The sequence below is a fragment of the Grammomys surdaster genome, unplaced genomic scaffold (assembly GCF_004785775.1).
Source record: "Grammomys surdaster isolate TR1022 unplaced genomic scaffold, NIH_TR_1.0 149, whole genome shotgun sequence".
NCBI lineage: Eukaryota > Metazoa > Chordata > Mammalia > Rodentia > Muridae > Grammomys > Grammomys surdaster.
In genome coordinates, this window is record NW_021604607.1 from 10,220,492 (window position 1) to 10,225,798 (window position 5,307).

Below are 5,307 nucleotides of genomic sequence, written 5' to 3' on the forward strand. Positions count from 1 at the left end.
AACTCAGAAATCTGCCTGCCTCTGCCTCCCAAGTCAATTTTTACTTCTTATTCTAATAAGATTGAAATATTCCATTCTAACTGCCATCCTCGATCTCAAAGTCTACAGAAGGGCAACCGTGTGCAGAAGCTCCTTTATCCGCTAATGGCCTTTGTTTCCTTTAGTGAAATGCAGAAACTTGGTGCAAGTTTCCAATTCTGAATGCCCCTGTGTCAGTTCTCCACAGTAGAGAGAAAGAGACACAAGATGCTGACCTCTGAGATCTTGCAGTCTAAGATGTAGTCTGGACAGAACTATTTAGGCAAATTTTACATAAGGTGCCAGATTTTTAACAGCTGTTCGAGACTCTCAGAGCTGAATTAAGACAGACAATTCCTCATTTGGAGTTGCCACATGGCAGGCATACGTAGGCAAGGACGCTTTCTGCAGATGGTGGTTGTAGCCATTCTTCTGCATGGAGACAGTGACGGGGCATGATGTCTGTATTCCATATATGAACCTTACAACGCTCAAGAGAGCCTTGGGCCTTCTCTGAGGCACAGAGACTGTATACCCTATCTTCAAAATGGATCCTACTACTGTTAGCAAAATGAGATTTGAAATTTCTCTGGCCCCTTTAAGAAAGCAATCTGGCTCAGTAAGTAAAAGCATTTGCCACCTGCTAAAGGGGACAACCTGAGTTCAATCTTGCCCTGAGCTTGACTCCGAGCTCCCATACAGAAAAATGAGAGACTAGCCCCAACAAATCACCTCCAGGCATACAGCATGGCATGCACATGTCCACAGGCCCACACACACAATAAATAAATGTAAAAAAAATAACTAAAATACCCATAGTTGAGTAAGCAGGTGCCGATCACGACTGTAATCCCAGCAGCTGGGAGGCTGTGAGCAGGATTGACAGGAGCACCAGGCTAGCCCACTCTATGGAGTAAAGCTCTCTTAAAGCAAACAAAATTCAATAAGTATTTATTAAATAATAAAAATAAAAAGCACAATAGGGATATTAAGATACACAGGACCCTGGATCTGATTCCAGGGGTTGGGGGAGATGATGAGTATGGTGTCCAGCACAGCCAAAATTAAACAACTAGGAAGACTGGGTCCCTGAACTAAGACAAGGTCCACTAGCGTGCATATAACAGATACCTCCATCACTGTTCATGCTTTGCAACAAGAGAAGCTTGGGGAGCAAATATTCAGGTCCAAAACCTGTTACTAAAGGACACACTGAGGCCAGCCATCAGCAGGAATTCAAGGAAACCTTTACAAGACACACTGAAGCCCAATTTCAAAGGCTGTGGTCCAGATCTCAGGGCTGACAAGAAGGAAAGAATTAGTCTTTTAAATTATGACTAGCTGTGCCACAGACTGCAACAGACATAATCGTTACATGTACCAGTGCTGTAATTAGCAGCTTTTAAAAAGCCAGGCTTAGTGTATTTGAGACATGGAGCTGCTAATGTCAGACATAGAACGGACACATCCATAAACCTATATTAAGAGGGTTACTTCCTGGTTTCTACATGCAGGTAGCATTGTAAAGTTATCTTCTTAAATAATCAAACAACACATATGCTTAAACAGTTTTCATTTTGGATAGACCCAACTGACTAGAGTCTCTCTAAGAATGACGGGGGGGTTGACAGTTAAAGAGCCCGCCTTCCCAACAAGCTACTTCACAGCTTCATTGTGCCTGATCTGTTTCTAGCACTGGCTCTGTATGAGTCATTAATGCTGAATATCTGCAAGTATCAGACAATATCTAAACGAGCAACTTACCAAGTGGGAGACTTAAGCGAGTATGAGATTGCTCTGTGCCTTGCCCTCATCTGTAAGCAGGGATAATAACAGACAGCTACTTACAGAGCTGCTATGGATAAATACATGAAAAGCAGCCCTCCATAAACGGCTCAATAGCTGTTAGAACATGAAGCACACATAAGCCCAGGCCATTTGTAAAACTGAATACAGAAGCCCCAGTAGCACAAAGCAGGAGGAAGGATTCATTTAGAAATAAGGCAAGCGGCAACACTAAATAGTGGCACATCAGCCTTCTCCAACTGTTACTGTGCTGCCTTCCTCAAATGTAGGAATGTTGTGTCTACTATCGAATGAAGTACACTGCTCATCAATCACAGGGTGTGCACGTAAAAGGCGTGCAGCACTTGCCACATGTACGAAACCTTTGGACATGCACATAAGATGACTTGATAAAGTAAAATAATAACTGCTGGATAGCACATAAATCTTTGTGTTTTAACGCATGCAACATAAAATCTATTACTAAAGGACCCAAGCACAGCACATGAGTGAAGGGTACAGCTTCTGTCCAGTCCCTCCATCCCTGGAAATACACCCCAGGGATGCTCACTGCTCATCTCCCGTCACACAAATATGAGGTGAATCTCAACTCTGCTCAGAACAAGCCCAGGTCTCTCTCATTCCCAGTGGAGTCAGAGGGAACAAAGAGTTGCTTCTGAGGCACACAGGGAGGCTTACAGCAAGTGAGCATTAAAGTTCACCTACTCCAGAGGGCTCAAGAATACTGCTGTCAGGCTTTCCCTGTGTTCCATTCAGTAGGAAGAAAATTCTGGGCATTTGATGGTGTCTCTGAGAACAAGAAGTCAGTATTCACCAAATTAGCCCTCTAGCTGCCAAAGAACAATGGGGCTTCAGCAATTTTCTCCTTTTGAATCAGAAGCAGATAGGGCAGGACTTCAACCCCAGCAAAATGTCAAGACCACTCTGCTGTGCACTTGTTCAACAACAGCATGTGGGCCGCTTAGCGAGGCTCTGTGCCTTGCTAGCGACTGCCTCTAACTACCTTCAGCTGTTTGCAAAGGGGAGCCACAGAGGAGAAAATGTGCCTCTGCACCCCCCTCTCAACCAGGAAAACAGAAGAAAAAGGCTTAAATGTCTCTTCATCATAATTCAAAGCATCGTCACTAGGTAAAGCCTTGCATAAGTGTCTTGATAATTATATTCCAATACACTCTCTCGGGCCTTATGGAAGATGAAAAACACCGTTTTTCCATTCCAAGCAATCTGTTAAAGAAAACCAACATTACTTGTAAACAGATTCCAAGCTATCAGAAGGGTAAATTAAAAATACACTTGTGTGTTTTGGATACATTCTTTAAACCATTTGTCAGATTCGTGTTCTAACAAGATCTATGCCTGGGCCCACAACTTCTTGAGTTCTAAATGAATCTTTATATTCTAACTTCTTCCAATTAAATAATTAATGCATATGGCTTTTAAAATAGTTATTAGTTATGCACATCCTTAAGAAAATTTCATCTGGGCACAGTGATGCATGACTACAATTCCAGTATCTGGAGGGTAAAGGTAGGAGGGTCAAGAGTTGAAGGCCAGCCTTGGCTGCATAATAAGTTAAAAACCAGCCTGGGCTATAAGAGACCTTATCTCAAAACATTATTCACAGGTTAAAAATAATGTATAACACTATCATAATGAAAACCATTATTATGTGGAATTAATATATGCTAATAAAAAACAAAATAAAACAATCTCAGTGTGTTTTCATGTTCTATTCTTTAAGCAAAATTATTAACATATGTACCTAGTTTTCTTCCTGGAAATAGCTGGATTAGTAAAAGGATTTTCACATGACCTGATATTTTCTTGCAGAGGACTTAAGTCACACAGAATATATTAACTCCTAAGGAAAGCCGTAACAGGATGCTCACTGTAGAGGAGTCAACATTTCTGGAACCATTAGCAAAAATGGTTCCTTCATCATACACTTGCTATTCTGGAATTTGTCTGTGTCCAGTCATGAAGAAACAAGCTATGTAAAAAGGACCCTCGAACTTGTACACTGTCTTAGGGTTTCTAATACTGCAGGGAAAGAACCACGACAACATAGCAGGTTAGGGAGGAAAGGGTTGACTTGGCTCACACTTCCACATCACTGCTCATCATTGCAGGAAGTCAGGACAGAAACTCAAACGGGGCAGGAACCTGGAGGCAGGAGCTGATGCAGAGGCCATGGAAGGATGCTGCTTACTGGCTTGCTTCCCATGACTTGTTCAGCCTGCTTTCCTATAGAAGAACCCAGGACCACCAGCCCAGTGGTGACTCTACCCACAATGGGCAGAATCCAACAGTCACTATTTTAAAAAATGTCCTACAGGCTTGCCTACAGCCTGATCTCATGGAGGCATCTTCTCAACTGAGGTTCCCTCCTTTAAAATAACTCTAGCCTGTGTGTCAAGTTGACATAAGAGCAGCCAGCACCTGCATGTAGGTAGGAGGACCAAGTCAGAGCTTTAGAAAAGACTACAAACCTTGCAGCAGAAATGCAGACTGAGATTCAAGATTAACACTGGAGGACACAGGTGTGTGTGTGTGGGGAGCAGGGAATGGATTACTAAAACAGTTGCTACTTTTCTATTAAATATTCACTGTCACGATCAGCAAGGAGCTAGAGAGAGACAGACAGAGACAGAGATAGAGACAGAGAGACAGATTCCGAACTAAACTGCAGGGATTGGTTAAGCTGGCAGCACACTGAATCCCTCCAGTAACTGCCCTGGACTCTAACTGCCCTCTGCATACAACTGGTGCTCACCAGCTCCCTCTACCCAAGGTGTCCCACACTCTGTTGAAAGTCAGGAAACCATGCCAACTACTAAAGCTTTATTGATCAAAGGTCAGAATCTATTTGTCTTTTTTTTTTTTTCAATTTAATGGTACTATTATGATTAATACATGAATTTATGTGTGAGAAGAGTGGGTACCGTGCACCTCCATGGACATATATGGAAGTCAGAGGACAACTTGTAGTTACGGATTCTCTCCTTTCCTTTCTTATAGAACCCAGGACTGTGGGTTCCAGAGATTGAACCAGGTCAACAGGCTTGAGAGCATTTCACCAGCCATCTTTCTGAGGTGGTTGAGACAGGGTCTCATGTAGCCCAGGCTGACCAAGGATCATCCTGAGCTTCTGATTTCCTTACTTCCACCTTTCCAATGCTAGGGATCAAACCCAGGCAAACAGTCAATCAGCTGAGCTCTAGCCCCAGTCCCAGAAGCCATCTGTCTTGTAAATTCCTACAAACTAATTTTTTAAAACAAGGTCTCTCCATGTAGCCCTGGCTGTCCTAGAACTCACTATGTAGACAAAGCTGGCCTCAAACTCACAGAAATACACCTCTGCCTCCTGAACGCAGGGATTAAAGGTATGCACTACCTCTGCCCAGCTCTGCGACTGCCTTTGACTCCTATCAGTAAATCCAGCAAGACCACCATCGCTCCAGCAAGACCACCATCGCTCCAGCA

At 43.1% G+C, this 5,307-nt stretch overlaps 1 protein-coding gene across 7 annotated transcripts in view; it reads right to left on the minus strand.

The window, feature by feature from the left end:
- The window catches only part of Mta3 (metastasis associated 1 family member 3), a 114,276-nt gene that overhangs the window by 79,396 nt on the left and 29,573 nt on the right, over positions 1–5,307 (minus strand). The gene's annotated exons all lie outside the window — the stretch shown is intronic.